The 17,318-nt window shown below is 44.2% G+C and overlaps 1 pseudogene; it reads left to right on the top strand.

The window, feature by feature from the left end:
- The first annotated feature begins 9,472 nt into the window (after nucleotides 1-9,472).
- LOC119353757 lies at nucleotides 9,473-11,389 on the top strand (annotated as a pseudogene).
- Nucleotides 11,390-17,318: the final 5,929 nt, after the last annotated feature.

The following is a 17,318-nucleotide window of genomic DNA, read 5'->3' as shown; positions in this document are numbered from 1 at the left end:
TGAATGTGTTGAAGCCATTCAGTTTAAAGTTCATGGCTACAGAGAAATCTGCAAGGAAGGGAGGCAGACGGCATCGTGGGGGAACATCAAGAGATCTGCCTGATGACCTCTCAGAGCTTTACAAGACAGATCCTGAAGAGGATTATAATCAGCGCAAGACCCGAATCCAGTGGATTCGAAGATATTGGGCAGAACAGTGGTACAAATACAGATTCGTGACCAAGGAATATGCTGAGAAGAGTGCTATCAAAAGTCCTTAGGGTGATATTCTCTTCCGAGGCCTTCCACCCAAGAAAAGAGCTGAAGCTATTGCTCAGGGTTTCTATCCGTGTATGGTCCGTGGACCTCAGCCTGAAGATGCCAACCCATCATCATTGCTATGGTGTCGTGACGATAATCTCTTCAAGCACAACTTCCAGCACGCAAAGGCATCGGCCAAGGAAAACAAGAAGTCATTGGGACTAGACTTCAACCCTGGTCCTTCTGCTCCCCGGGCTGACGGCACACACGATGCAGAACCCAATGTCATCGCTACTTTCTACAACCTTGATGGCCTCATCACTCACATCTCAGTTCAAGGTGCAAAAGTGGATCATTCTAATGATGATACTGACACTGATGAAGCCCTGGCTCCTACTCCAAAGCCGCAGAAGCCAAAGAAGGCTAAAGCTTCAAAGCCTGCCTCTGCACCAAAAATCTCACGGGCGAAGCCACTGGCTACTGCACCTCCTGAAGACAGTGTGCAGTCTGAAGATCTGTCACGCATCTCCAAGCCCCAGAAAGTCAAGATGCCTCTGCCGCACACCAGCCAAGAACTAACTGCTGCTGCCATTCTGCGCAACGATGCCATTGATCTGTCCAGTGATGAAGACCTTGCAGATGACGCTCTTGAGCAGCTGATCAAGAGCAAAGAAGAAGCAGAAATCTTCAACAATTTACCTCTCTTTGATGTGGCAATCATCCACAACTTCATCGATGAGTGGTTTGAAATGCCCAACCTCAGCTTTGAAGACCTGCAACTTCCCATTGGTCTCAGTGTCGCCTTCCATGGCGCCATTGCTTCAGAGCTAGCTCTAGCTCAGCGCATTGTCGAACTGAAGCAGAAGATTGACTTTGAGAAAGCTCAGTTCAAGAAGCATATGGCCAAGCTCAGCGTGCAAGAGGTCAAGAACTTCAAGCTCATGCTGCACGAGCTTAAAGAAGCCTTTCTCAAGAAGCGTGAAGAAGCTCAAGGTTCTCGTGAGCGCATGAAGAGCCTGGCTGACAAATGTGTGCAAGCCTACAATGAGGCTGAGAAGCGCAAGGCCCTTGGGTGTCCTGGCATCGACCCCAGGATGGCTGCAAAGAAGAAGAAGAAGCCCGCTATGGCCGAACCCGATGCACCAAGGTAGGAAGTAGATCCCATTGTCTTCCCAACTAACATGACTGGCTCGAAGCCAAAGGCCCGGTCAACCGCTTCAGAGTTGAAGAAGACGAGGACTGCTGAGGCTGAAGCCAGAAAGAGGAAACATCCTGAAGCCTCTGCTACTGCTCCCTCCAAGAAGAAGCGGAAGACCAAGAAGGAACGGGCTGCTCCCACAGAGCCCTTGATTGTTGAACCCATCTCCATGGTTCGCCCTGACGCTGAACATCAAGAGCGTCAACTGACTGTCCATGAGCCTGCTTTCACAGAGGCTCATGAAGCTGAAGACTTTCCAGCAGCTGATCCCACCGCTGCTGAAGACATTGGTCACCATGACCATGTTGAAGATGATGCAGTTCTTCCTTAGCTCGAGCACCAAAAGGTATCATCGCCTGTGCTAACACACAGCGAATTCATCAGCATTGGTCGTCCTCTAACGCCAATTGCTTAGGATGCATCATGGGCTGATCGCCCCCAAGCACAAGAGGAAGATGACTTTGAGGCCCAGCCAACTCCAACTCCACAGGCGTCGCCAGCGTTACGCAGGCTTCGCAAAGGACCAAGGCCTCCAGTCTCTGAGTCTGAAGCTAAAGCTGCTGAAGACATTCCGGCTGCATCAGCCGATGAAGAAGAAACCCCAAGCGCTACTACACCCCCGTCTCACCAAGAAGCTGTTCTCGAGGAGAACGTGATTGTGACCGACCCTCCAGCTCATCAAGTGGAGGTTGAGAATCATGAGGCTGCCACCACCAACACCAATGAAGCCACTGACGCTGTCATGGCTGAAGCCAATGTGGAGCCTACACCAACAAAAGCACCAGAAGTCAGCGAAGCCAATGATACTACTGCTTCTGTTCCTGCGCCTGTTGCTGGTCCTCAGTTTGACTATCATGTTGAGCACAGGCCTCTGGTACAGAAGCCAATCCCAAGATTGCCTAGGTTTCCAGGTCCTGCATCAGCACCTGGATCCTTCAATGTCAATGGCTTCAAAGCAGGCAACACCTTCTTCAATAGCTCCAAGAACCCCTACTCAAGGGAAACAATATCTTCCGATTGGTTCTGGAGCTATCCGCAGCGAAGCTATTACTCCTGCATTCTGTACAATCAAGGTCGCATCTTCCCACATAAGTGTCTTGACATCAAAGCAATAGCTGGTCTGCCCTGTCTGGAAGAAGCTCTGGATTGCTTCAAAGAGGTTGGATTGCTGCCATTTGTCACCGGCCAAGAGCACTGGAATTAAGAGTTGTTGTTCCAATTCTATGCCACACTTCACATCCGTGGGTACAACAGAGATCCGAAGACTTGGGTCCTGGAGTGGATGACAGGAAATGTTCATCACGAAGCCAAAGCCTTTGATATCATTGAGCTCACTGGTCTCCCCACTCCTGGCGATCTCTACGAACCTGGCTGTCAGCTTCATAGTGAAGCTATGGAGAGCATCTTTCAGAAACCTGAACCAAACATGAGTCAGATGCTCAGTATGATGAAGCCATTGCCACAAGAAGCTGCATATCCTAAGGAGTTCCTTGTTGAAGACCTTGAGTATCTGCCAAGGACTGTTTATCACATCATAAGGCAACTCTTTGGCCCATCAAAGGACATTCTCCACATGCCAAGCTGGAAGGTGCAATGAAGACTTTGGTCTTCTATATTCTTCATGGCAAATGCTTCAATGCACAGGACTTCTTCATCTGCCAACTTGCTGCATCAGGCTCTGATCTTTTTGGCTTGAAGTTCTACACTCCATGGATAATGCGGTTGATTAAACTCCACTCCGCTATCTCATATCATCCATCTGCTCGCAATCATCGGATCTTTCTGCCTGATGTGGATATGTCCGTTGAAGCCATTTATCCTGAGCCTGCCAAGGAGCCTCTTAGTCTTCAGAATGCGGAGAATCAAAGTTTTTCTCAGAACATTGAAGGAGTTGAAGCAGTCACCCGTGTTTATCCTCTGGCTGGAACTACACGTGCACCACATCCTGCCCTTACTGAAGCCACCGATAGCACAATTGCCCAACGACCCAAGAAGCGCACTCGTGTTCTCAATGACCGAGAGCTTCTGGTGGCTCTTCATCAGAAACAGGATAGGCATCATGACTGGCTAAAGCGCCAAATGCAAAGCCTCTTGGTGGATATCAACTGCATTCGCAATCTTGCCACCAAGAATGCCTTTGTTGCACATGAAACCTCTCGACGCACATGGAAAGGGCTGACACTAATGTGCTCTGAAGATGATCTTCAAGAGGATGGCTTCTCTGAACGCTTCAAGTTTGACTCCACACCTCCTCGAAGGGCAGTGCTGCGACGAACTCCATCTCTTGAAGACTCTGAGTTCTCTTCCTCTGTTGCAACTGTGAATGCCAGAGTGATCGAGGATGAAGACGATGCTACTTCACCGCCACCTCCTTCAGCATGCTTCGACACTGCTCCAAGTTCTTCTGCACCGCCGAACACCACCGACGACCCTGCTGCTTCACCTACTCTTCATGGGAATGAGTAGATGCTCTATGTCTTCAAACCTTTTTGGTCCTTACTGACAAAAGGGGGAGAAGCATATGAGTTTGATAGTCTTCAAGCGGGTCCACATGGGCGGTTGCTTTATATTTTGCCTCGTGTTTACAATTCTCGTTTTGATACATTTGGTTCTTTGAGTTGTAACACCTAAACTCGATGGTCGTCTGCTACTTATTTGCTACTTCGTGATGCGACGATAAATTCCGCATGTGCGACGATAAATTCCGCACTTAGATCATTTTGCAGACGTCCATTTTCCATTATGCATGTCATTATCTTCACATACCTTCTCATGCATAATGAATTGTCATCATAAGTTGAAGAGGATCTCCACGAGTACAACCTGCCATGTGCATTTGCATTCCAAAAGCAAATTACTTATATGCACATCTTCAGGGGGAGCCCTTGCAACTTATGAAGACAATTCCTTATCCTTTACAATTTCACATATTATATTCCCCGTTGAAAACTTCATCTAGTTTGTCATCAATCACCAAAAAGGGGGAGATTGTAAGTGCATCTAGTGCCACCCCTAGTTGGTTTTGGAGTATTGACGACAAACCTAGTTGAGGGACTAATGTGTTTGTGAGAATTGCAGGATAACACAGGTAGAAGTCCCTCATTGATTCGGTTTTCCTACCAGAGATGGCCCCTAAAAATGTATGAAGACATTGATGTCAAAGGTGGTATATGAAGATATTCTCATCGAAGACTATGACAAGAGAAGACATCGCATGAAGCCTATGGAGCTCGAAGACTTAGATCTATAGTAGTTCTTTTTCTTCTTTGTTGAGTCATAGGAACCACCGTACTGTTAAGTGGGGTCCAAGAGAACCAGTCAAAATGACTGAAGTGATGCTTAACCAAAACCTATGTCTTCGAATGAAGACTATGAGAGCGAATCTTGTCCAGAGTCGGACAAGTCAGCTTTGCTTGTGGCCCAAGTAAAGTTGCCATGTGTGTTTGAAATCTGACCATTGGAACACGTGTCAGTTCCTTAGTGACCCAGGGTCATTTCGGACAAATCAGGTCGGGTTGCCTAGTGGCTATAAATAGCCCACCCCCTACAACCATAAATGGTTGGCTGCTCAGAGTTAGAGTACGGCTTTTGTCGTTTGAGAGCAACCCACCTCGAAGCCTTTGAGAGAGAATTCCTTGCGAGGATAAAGCCCTAACCACCCAGAGCCAAAGAGTGTTAGGCATCACTTAAGTCTTCTTGTCTGTGTGATCTGAAGACTTATTACACTTGAGGACTGTGAATCCTCTAGCCGGTTAGGCGTCGCGTTCTGAGCATCCAAGAGACATTGTGGATCGCCGGTGAACGAAGTCTGTGAAGGTTTGGGAGTCTACCTTGAAGACTTACCAGAGTGATTGGGCGAGGTCTGTGTGACCTTAGCTCAAGGGGAATACGGTGAGGACTGGGTGTCCTGAGCTGCGTGTTCAGGACTGGGTGTCTGGGACTGTGTGTCCTCAGGTTTAAATACCTAGCCGCCCTAACCAGACGTACAGTTGTCACAACAACTGGAACTGGTCCAACAAATCATTGTCTTCAATGAGTCACTGGTTTCATCCTTCCCTTCCCTTTACTTACTATTGGTCCTGGTGAAGTCATTGTATGATTGCACTATCTTTTGTCTTCACTGAGTGACTGTGTGTTCTGTTTGGCTTCATAATATCTTCCTACCTGATCCTTACTACATTGCTGCTATTAGTCATTGTGCTTTCACTTCATTGAATACTTGACTATGGTTTGCCTAGTGTAGTCTACCTTCCGCTGCATGGTAATAGGTTTATTTCTATCGTTTGTCTTTGAAACTTCCACGTTTCGAAGACTTTCATAAAAATCGCCTATTCACACCCCCTCTAGTCGATATAACACACTTTCAATTACTCCACTCATCGACCGCTATCCAGCATGCATCTAGAGTATTAAGTTAAAAACAGAGTAACGCCTTAAGCAAGATAACATGATGTAGAGGGATAGACTCATGCAATATGAAGAAAACCCCATCTTGTTATCCTCGATGGCAACAATACAATACGTGTCTTGTTGCCCTTACTGTCACCGGGAAAGGACACCACAAGATTGAACCCGAAGCTAAGCACTTCTCCCATTGCAAGAAAGATCAATCTAGTAGGCCAAACCAAACTGATAATTCGAAAAGACTTGCAAAGATAACCAATCATACATAAAAGAATTCAGAGAAGATTCAAATATTATTCATAGATAGACTTGATCATAAACCCACAATTCATCGGTCTCAACAAACACACCGCAAAAAGAAGATTACATCGAATAGATCTCCACAAAAGAGGGGAAGAACATTGTATTGAGATCTAAAAAGAGAGAAGAAGCCATCTAGCTACTAACTATGGACCCGTAGGTCTGAAGTAAACTACTCACACTTCATCGGAGAGGCTATGGTGTTGATGTAGAAGCCCTCCGTGATCGATACCCCCTCCGGCGGAGCTTCGGAACAGGCCCCAAAATGGGATCTCGTGGATACAGAAAGTTACGGCGGTGGAATTAGGGTTTTGGCTCCTGTTCTGATCGTTTGGGGGGTACGTGGGTATATATAGGAGGAAGAAGTACGTCAGTGGAGCAACAGGGGCCCATGAGGGTGGAGGGCGCGCCTGGGGGGGGAGGGGTAGGCACGCCCCCTACCTCGTGGGCTCCTGTTAGCTGACTTGACGTAGGGTCCAAGCCTCCTGAGTTGTATTCGGTGAGAAAATCACGTTCCCGAAGGTTTCATTCCGTTTGGACTCCGTTTGATATTCCATTTCTTCGAAACCCTAAAACAGGCAAAAAACAGCAATTCTGGGCTGGGCCTCCGGTTAATAGGTTAGTCCCAAAAATAATATAAAAGTGGATAATAAAGCCCAATAATGTCCAAAACAGTAGATAATATAGCATGGAGCAATCAAAAATTATAGATACGTTGGAGACGTATCACAATGACGAGTATTAGAGAAGATATATTATTAAGTTACACAAGAAGACAGTAGGGTGACTGCAAATCCTCTTGTAAGCATTCTCGCCCCTGATGCATATGGTGCTTAAGTGCATGAAACAACTATAACCTTCGAGTTCAGGTATGCTCCTTCTTTTACTCAGTTGCATTGATTTTTCATTTTAAGCTGCTTAGATAGTTGAAACAAATTGTTATCGGATGGTGCTGTAAACAACCCATTGACTCCACTTACATTTTGATTAATCTATTATCTTTTCTTATAAAGAACACTTTTATTGACTCATAACCATATCAAAGTGATACAATCATAAGGAGTTCACACACCAGGCTTTGGATAACTGAGACACACATAGCTGATAAGGCACACAATCATAAAAATAGAAGGTGAAAAAATCATGACTAGACTAATCGACTATGAAGGTGAAGGACAGATTTGCAGACTATGTACACCACCATCCATCTTCGGAGGAACTTCCTTAGCCGTCTGCTCCATATGCACAAATGATATCATACTTAGTTGCATTATTTTGTTAAACATACAAGTTCTGCCTGGTGACCATTGCCAAACCAAAGAGTATGAATATGCCCAATTATTAAGAAATAAGTTTTTCCTATAAATTCTTAAACTTCACATAGTAAAATTTGAACTTACTAAACAACATCATCTACAAATTTGACAAGATATGGATACATTTCTCTTGTGTTATATGTATAGAAGACATGCCTGTGTTTTTTCTGCCAAAAACATATTTAGTCTCTTAATTGCTAGCCTCCACCATGTTCACTATTTTTTTAATGTCTAAAACTCCACTGGCGCAAAACCACACAAATAATTAGGTTAAGGTTTGGAGGTTGGTCTTGTCTTCAAAGGTCCCAGCAATAATCTGATATTTCATATATGTGAAGGACTAATGTTATAAAGTGTGAATCAGCAAAAATCATGAACCAAAATGGTTATTCATGTTCCATACAAAAGAATATAAATGATAAAGGGATCTCTTGTCATTTTATACAATACGCATATACTCGTATTAATATGAATTTTGAAAGCCATCAATTCTTATAATATTCGAAATCCATGCATGAATGTGTTTCACATTTTTTGCAAGTACCAAAAGTGAAAAATGCCATTATAAACCAGGTTAAGGTCTAGATTAAACAATTATAGGAGTTTTAATGTTGAAGACACTTAATGTCGTACTCTAGGGTTCAAGTCGGATTAATCAATGCCATTCGTGGAATTCAAATTGTTGTGGTGAATATAGCTATGGTTTTTCTTTCATTGTCCACAAAATTTGTGCTTCGTAGTGTGTAACTTTGACCGCATTCCCTTTGTTTCTTTTTACTTCGTCGCAAATAAACTTTGTCTTAAGTCAATCTTCATAAAGTTTGACCAAGTTTATAGGAAAATATCAACATTCAAAATATCAAATCAATAGCATTAGATGCATCATGGAATTAATTTTCATAGAGTATAACTTTAGTAACGTAGATGTTGATATTTTTTACATTTTGATCAAACTTTACAAAGTTTACTTCAGACAAATCTTATATGCATAGTAAAAATAATTGAGTGAGTACTAATTTATGGGACCCACCCTAGAATCCTAAATCTCATGCTCTTGTAAAGCCTAATGTGTCGTGCAAGTAGATGTCTATAAATACAAAGTTTTTTTACACTGAATTAGTGAGAGAGCTTCTCACTATGAATTTCTATTAAAAGAAATCTAGCATGTGTATTTTAATCTGATGAGGTGTCTAGTGCTGCTTTTTATATTTTTTCTTTTCAACATTTTCATGTGGAATAATAATTTTGTAGTACTCTTACATTTATATTCAAAAGAGAACTATTTTGTTCTTCTAGTTAATTAGAACATGTATATTATATTTATTGGTTACAAAAAGTAAACCCTTTGATTTCTACTCAATTAGAATGTAGATTATAGCATGGGATTGTTGGGTTCATGACTAACTTTGCCACAACTAAACTTAGGCAAACCGTGGCTGCCACAAAAGTGCGGCAAACAAAATGGCCACCAGAAGTATGACAAGATTTGACAAAAAACTAAGAGCATCTTTGGTCGGCCTCCCCACTTTGCCCAATTATTGTGCCACAATTGTGGCACGCCGTAGTTTTTGTGGTGACCACATTGATCATCACACTTGTGGAAAAATCTGGCTAGCAACTAGGCTATAACAAGTGGGGCATCTGACTAGGAAAGTGTGGCATGCCACAACTATGTCTACAACCAAACATTCGCCACGCTTGCGATAGAAAAGTGTGGCTACCGACCAAACATGCCCTAAGCTGATGAGATACGAATCATATAGCTAGAAAATGACGAGTAATTGGCAAGAAATGCGCCAACTCATTAAGAAAAAAAATCCTATCTCATTAGCAACTTTCAAACGTTTGAATTAGTTTGGTCACTTGAGTTCATTTATGCACATAAGGGTATGTGGTGTATCTTTATCTTAATGGAAGAACAATAAGTAGATATGATTTCCAAATCATCTTCATATTTTGTAGTGAAAATCATATTGCCAAGACCGTTGGTGACATAGTTGCGGACTACTATAGCATGGACTTCGAAAGTAGTGACTTGTGGCTGACCATAGCTATTTTGTCCATATCACTAGCACTTACCGGCATTGCAAGACGGATACTCACCTTTAATCCAATGTGCACACAATCGCTCTCCCTTTGGTGAATAGTATTACTCTCCTAGGACAATTACCTAAGCTTTTGATGAGGGGTATTCAAGTTGCGATCCATGATCTATATACAAAATTTGTTAGTGTGTTCACAATGGATTTGTTTGGACACAAGATAACCTTCTTGATTGGACCTGAAGTGTCAGCTCATTTCTTCCAAGCACCTGAATCAGAGATCAACCAAGGTAATTTTTATGAGTTCACCGTGTCGATGTTTGGTCAAGAGGTTGACTTTGGTGTTGACAGCGCCACACGAAGTGAACAAAGCCGGTTCTCTATCGTTGCGCTAAGGTCATCCAAGTTGAGGAACCATGTTGATCCCATGCTTCAAGAAGTGGAGGTATGTATATACCTCTCAGCCAAAGTGGGTTTATACAGTTGCACAACACAATTAACTTACGATGTTATCATGAGTTTATATATGTTTACACATTTTTGCAAAATGGGGACAAGAGGGCATAATAGATCTAAAGCATGAGCTCAGTCAAGTACTACTGTTGATCTCAGGTTGGTGCCTACTAGGGAAAGAGATTCGGGAGAATATGTTGGATGAGTTCTACGCATTGTTTCATGATATTGAAAACGACCTTAACTTGATCAACCTTGTATTCCCATATATCCCAACCGCGATAAATCGCCACTGCGACCGTGCGCCCAGCAAGCTCACGGAAATGCTCTCTAAAATCGTGAGGTCACGTAGGAGCCACGGCCAAACTAAGGAGGATGCACTAAAAAACCTGATTCATTCCAAATACAGAGATGGGCACTCCATGACCGAATCAGAGGTCACTGGGCTAATGGTTGCTTTGGTCTTTGTTGGAAAGCACACGAGCTCTCAATCTAGTGCCTGGACGGGTGCTTACCTACTCAATGACGTGCTTGGTTGCAGTCGTCGAGGAGCAAAAGCAAATCATCAAGAAACACAGGGACCAGATCGACTACGGTGTCTTGCTTGAGATGGATACCCTGCATGGTTGCATCAAAGAGGCGCTATGGTTGCACCCTACGACACCAATGCTAATTCGCAAGGCACATAAGCACTTCACTGTGTGGACTGAAGAAGGCAATGAATATAACATCCCAACAAGATCCAGTGCGGTTTGGTTCTCAAAGAAAGGAGGACAATGTCGGAGGAAAGTTCTCTTACACATCATTATCTGGTGGAAGGCATGCTTGCCCTGGCGAGGCCTATGCTTACATGCAAATTAAAGTAATATGGAGCCATTTAGTTAGGAACTTCAAGCTTAAACTAATATGTCATTTCCCAAAGACAGAGTGGGGCAAGTTCGGGCTAGAGCCAAAAGGGAAAGTAATAGTAAGAGCACCTATAGCCGAGCGCCCCAAACCGGCCTCAAACGCCAGGGCTGGCCGCCCGGTCACTAACGGGTCATGATTTTTTGACCCAGACGGATGCCTCAAACGGGCCTCAAAGGCTCAGGCTGACCGGCACCCCTTATATCCAACCCAAATATGGGGCGGATATGGGGTGGCCCGGGTACACCCGGGCGCGTCTGCCTGACAAGGCCGGCCCACCATCGACCCCACGGATGTCCCACCAAAAAAACCTTCGGCTCATCGCTCTGAAACCCTAGCTCACTCTCTCTCCTCTCCCCACACAGATTCCGATCAAATCCGGCGCAATGTCGAGCTCTGGCAGCCGCTCCGACTCCGAGCTGTATCTGAACTATGAGCTTGCCCTCTGCATCGCCTTGGAGCGGTCCAAGGTGGAGACCGGGGGCAGCTCCGGATCTGCAGCCTCGCCGCAGTCGCAGCTTCCCTGTTGACGCAGCTCGGACGCCGGTGTTGGCCCCTCCCGGCCCGAGCGTAGTGTTGGGGAACGCAGTATTTCAAAAAAATTCCTACGATCATGTAAGCTCTATCTAGGATATGCATAGCAATGAGAGGGGAGAGTGTGTCTACGTATCCTCGTAGACCAAAAGTGGAAGCGTTAAGTAACGCGGTTGATGTAGTCGAACGTCTTTGCGATCCAACCGATCAAGTATCGAACACACGGCACCTCCGCGATCTGCACACGTTCAGCTCGGCGACGTCCCTCGTACTCTTGATCCAGCTAAGGCCGATGGTGATTTCCATCAGCACGACGGCATGTTGACGGTGATGATGAAGTTACCGATGCAGGGCTTCGCCTAAGCTCTACGACAATATGACCGAGGTGTAAAACTGTGGAGGGGGCACCGCACACGGCTAAAGATCAACTTGTGTGTCTATGGGGTGCCCCCTCCCCCGTATATGAAGGAGGGGAGGAGGAGGCCGGTCGGCCACATGGGGCATGCCAAGGGGGGAGGAATCCTACTCCTAGTAGGAGTAGGTTTCCCCCTTTCCAAGTCCAAGAAGGAGAAGAAGGGAAAGAGGAGAGAAGACAAGGAAAGAGGGGGGCGCCCCCTTCCCCTTGTCCAATTCGGACTGGGCAAGGGGGGCGCGCGCCACCTCCGGCCGGCCCTCTCTCTTCTCCACTAAGGCCCATTGTGGCCCATTAATCCCCCGGGGATTCCGGTAACCTCTCGGTACTCCGGAAAATACCCCATACACTTAGGAACCATTCCGGTGTTCGAATATAACCTTCCAATATATCAATATTTATGTCTCGACCATTTCGAGACTCCTCGTCATGTCCGTGATCTCATCTGGGACTCCAAACAACCTTCGGTACATCAAATCACATAACTCATAATACATATCGCCATCGAACGTTAAGCGTGCGGACCCTACGAGTTTGAGAACTATGTAGACATGACCAAGACACATCTCTGGTCAATAACCAATAGCGGAACCTGGATGCTCATATTGGTTCCTACATATTCTACAAAGATCTTTATCGGTCAAACCGCATAACAACATACGTTGTTCCCTTTGTCATCAGTATGTTACTTGCCCGAGATTCGATCATCCGTATCATCATACCTAGTTCAATCTCGTTACCGGCAAGTCTCTTTACTCGTTTGGCAATGCATCATGCCGTGACTAACTCATTAGTCACATTGCTTGCAAGGCTCATAGTGATGTGTATTACCGAGAAGGCCCAGAGATACCTCTCCGATACACGAAGTGACAAATCTTAATCTCGATCTATGCCAAAACACCATCGGAGACACCTGTAGAGCATCTTTATAATCACCCAGTTATGTTGTGATGTTTGATAGCACAAAAGGTGTTCCTCCGGTATTCGGGAGTTGCATAATCTCATAGTCATAGGAACATGTATAAGTCATGAAGAAAGCAATAGCAATGAACTAAACGATCATAGTGCTAAGCTAACGGATGGGTCTAGTCCATCACATCATTCTCTAATGATGTGATCCCGTTCATCAAATGACAAGACATGTCTATGGCTAGGAAACTTAATCATCTTTGATTAACGAGCTAGTCAAGTAGAGGCATACTAGGGACACTCTGTTTGTCTATGCATTCACACATGTACTAAGTTTTCGGTTAATACAATTATAGCATGAATAATAAACATTTATCATGATATAAGGAAATATAAATAACAACTTTATTATTGCCTCTAGGGAATATTTCCTTCACGCAACTCCAACAGGTGGCCTGCGCAATCCGCGCCTCCCCTACGCCGTCCCCAGCCCCCACCGGCTGCTGCTCCCACATGTGGGCAGCGGTGGGTGCATGTGCCAGCCCCGCCGGCCCGGAAGCACACGCCGGGATCAGAGGCGCGCGCCACCCACCGCAAGCGACGGCGAGAAAGGGAGAGGACAGAGGTGGAGCAGTCCGTGTGCCGTCCACTACCGCGAGATGCAGGCGGAGCCTGACGAGGACGCATGACTCCTCGAATGGGTCTACCGCCGGTCGCTTACGACAGCTCGAAGACGGACACGTGGTGGCTCCGCCGGAAGAACGCCAAAGCGCTTTGGATTGCCATTGAGCAGTCCAAGTGCGAGGCGGCAGAGGCAGCGTTGGAGGCGGCTCGGCTGGCGAAGCTAAAGCGGCAGCAGGGCAGGGAGGTCCGGCGGCTAAAAGGGCTCGTTATCCTCTTCAACGACGACGACGACGGCTCCTCCTCCGACGACCCAGACGATCCGCCACTAGCCGCTGACACCTACAGCTGTGCCGGCGATTGAAAGGGCAAAGGGCCGGCGAGGAAGTGGTGAATCTTCGTTGTCTCCGTCTCCAATTTCTAGCTTTTAGTAATGTATTTAAATTTAGACGCCGTTTATGTGAATTATGTGAACTTTGGCGATCTTTTGGACATGCGTCGGTGATCTTCTAGTGATCGGAATGTGCATTTCCCTGATGATTCTATGTTTGTGTGATGATCTACGTTCTTTTTATCTATGTTGCATGCTAGTATGGATATGAGGGACCGGATACGAGATACACGAATGTGGACAACAGGATTTGAGGGTTGCCCGGTCAGTTCCTGCGGACGCGCCCAGACGCGTTTGCGGGCGTTTGAGGGTCGGATTTGCAAAGTCCGGCTGTAGATGCTCTACATTATGAGAGGCATGAGTTGCTTGGTACCTAAATATGTATGCACAACCTCTGTGTGCATGCGTGCTGTGTGTGTTGTTGTTATTAATGTCGGACAACAATTGATCCATCTTTGTTGATGTTATGCATGTTTGTTCAAATAATGGGAAACCTGTTTGAACTGCATGTTCGTTCAAATTTTATGCATGATGCTTTTTTCCTCACTAAAATTAACATAATATCAATTAATCAGGACACAATTACAGTCCAAAGGCATAATAGACTTTTCATTAGACAACTTTATAAAATAAAAAACTAGACCTAAACATCTATATCTATATCTATATCTATCTATATCTATCTATCTATCTATATCTATATCTATATCTATATCTATATCTATCTATCTATCTATATCTATATCTATCTATATCTATATCTATATATATATCTATATCTATCTATATCTATATCTATATCTATATCTATACTTATACTAATCACAGACTCCCTAAAAATTCCCACGTTAATTAGAAATTAGGAGCCGTTTATTTGGTGGGACCGATTTATTACGGTGGAGATTAACCGAAATGACTCCTTTCACCCTAATTTTTTTCTGAGTTTAAAATAGGTTATAATGCGTCTGATTCAACATGTTTTAGTACTAATCTAACCGTGCAATACGTCATTGAAATTTATCCGGTCGTAATTCTGCATGACTCTAGAGTCCTCGCGTAGCAGAAAATATTTTCTTGCCCACGCTGTAGATAGAAAATAATTTTTGGCTGATAGCTTACCTCCTCCTCTCCTCCCAGCTCGCTCCTTACCTGACTCCGCTGCTGCCGCCGCCTCTCCAGCTTCAAGCCTCCACCGTTGAGACTGTATGCTCCGAGATCAGACCCTCCGTGATCTCGCCAGAACGCTGAAGCCATTACTCTTTGCTTCCGCCCACTACGCCACGGCGTCAACTGTCTCCCACGCTGCCATCTGGACCGCGGATAATGAGAAAGCCCGCAAGTAGGAGCCATGGCCGCGAAGGGAAGGTCAGGGTCAGCATGAAGATCGAACAAGGCAGCAAGGTGACATCTAGCATGTGGGCGTCCCACAAACATCAGAATTTTGACCTCATCCACTGTCAATGACTTCTTCAGGCATGGACAAGGTCAGCACAGGCATGTGGTAATCTAAGCCCCTATGCATCTTATTTATAATTGGTCAAATGATTCGCTAACCAGTCTATTTCCTCCCCATGTCTTGGTGTGAGCCCATGGAGTCTTGGTGTTTGACGAACTGTTAAGTTTCTGAATTTTCAACTGAAGTGAAAGGGTGTATTGAGCTTTCTTTGAAACAATTATCAAGTTTGTGGTTCAATCAACTTGCAATAAAATCATGGTGTGCAGGAAGATATACCCATATACGTATCAATTTCAGTGTGCTCTAGGTACGTTTTTTCTACTACCTTCGTACAAGCAGCTATGCATATGCTCCTAAAACACGTACTCTTAGAGAAACTGAGAAAGGGAATTATCTCATACACAGAAATCGCATGTTCTTAGAGAAACCGAGAGAAGTAATTATCTCATAGACAGATCAAAGGCATTTTTTGCAAGAGATAACATTCAGGTTAGCCATATATTTGTCTTGAAATCCCTTACCTATTGCGCTAATTGCAGTTTTGTTCATCATTGTACTGTTCTAAAAAAGGATACTGTGTCTAATAGTTTGTTTTTAACATGGCTATATTTTCCAGATTTGATTCCATGATAACTAGCTAAGTTGCTTTGTGATCTTCCCTAATGTGACCCATACAAACTATGCCCACGTATTTTGCTATATGTGTCACTTATGACTTAATAATTTAGCTAGAATGATTTACTAGCATCCCATTTATCTTTTTACTGGAAAAGTAAGGAAGGGCATTATGGCGAGGAGGATAGGATATGCACAGGGCCGGGCCGACGCCGTATGATGTGTAGCATCACATGACGTACATCAGGCAGCTAATGATGCATGATCGCATACATCCGGCAGCTAATGATGAACGATGGGTCCATAGCCCTCCTGGTGTCATTTTTTTCTTTAGTTGTTAATTTTGTTATTAGTCACATCCTGACAGTCATGTGTCTGTTAATATTTTGGCCTAAAAAGGGGACAAGTTTTAACTCTGCTGCTGCTTCTCTGAGCAATATAAGTTTCTAACTTTCTCAAAAAGCAAGACCTAATAGACTATCTTTTCTTGATTGATCTGGTGGTTAAATTTTGAAATGGTAGTACACAGTATTTAAGCTAGCTGAAGGGAATGGTTGAGTTGTACGGGTTTCCATTTGTGTGGTTCTTTTGTTGTTTGGCGAAACTGAACCACTTCCAGGCCAAGAAGCTAAGGACGCAAGATCTTGCTGACAGTTTTGTCATTGTCATCGCTCCAACTGCTAGCACAGATAATCGCTGCTCTCCTTGCCTTACCCCTAAAGACAATGTTCTACTGCCTCCTTACCTGATTGGATATTTTTACTATGCAATTATTCTGTTAGCAATTATATCAACAATTTTTCTCTGGACCTGGGTGTAGTAGATAATGCAATCAGCATAGCCTGTACATCAGGTAAATACGTTTTCTTTTTGCTGGTCCTTCTGCCCCCTTGGTTGTTTAATGTTTGTGCTCATATTCATGGTCGTTCGCTCACATATATAAGGATTGTGATTAATTATTTGTGTCAGGGCTATTAATTTCTTACTGCTGGATAAATTTGTTGCTAATCCATTGTTCCTTCTTTTGGTTTATTATCTCTACTACCTAATCGAATGTTCTCAGGTTCTATTCCAATTTGCTCGCTAGGCGCTCGAATAAGTTCCTGTGGTTGTAAATTCCTACCATTGAATTGCATGTTGTTTTTCTGAGTATGCAGAGCAAATAAAATTGTAATTACACAATCATGTGTTAAATTTGTTTGAGGGAGAGAACTATGTGCAAATGGAAGTAGTATACGTGACCATCACATATGATAGATGAAAAGAGTATGTGGTATGTATTGCCATGGCTTCACTAATAAAACATACTGAACTATTCTTACTACTCCAATTAGTTCTTGGTTTCACAGGGAAACAAGAAGGCATGGGGAGATTTCCAATGTTTCTGCCTTGAGTATTGAGTGGCTACTATTGGCATTAACATATTTAGTCTGCTAGATGAAATGGTGCCAAATCCACATCAGAACAACTGGAAGTTCAGTATGGTAGGTGATATTTTTTTTAATTTTCTTATGGAGCCAT

Source organism: Triticum dicoccoides, chromosome 1A (genome assembly GCF_002162155.2).
Source record: "Triticum dicoccoides isolate Atlit2015 ecotype Zavitan chromosome 1A, WEW_v2.0, whole genome shotgun sequence".
In the NCBI taxonomy this organism is placed as follows: Eukaryota; Viridiplantae; Streptophyta; class Magnoliopsida; order Poales; family Poaceae; genus Triticum; species Triticum dicoccoides.
The sequence above is the reverse complement of the archived record's forward strand: the minus strand, read 5'-3'. Positions and strand labels throughout refer to the sequence as shown.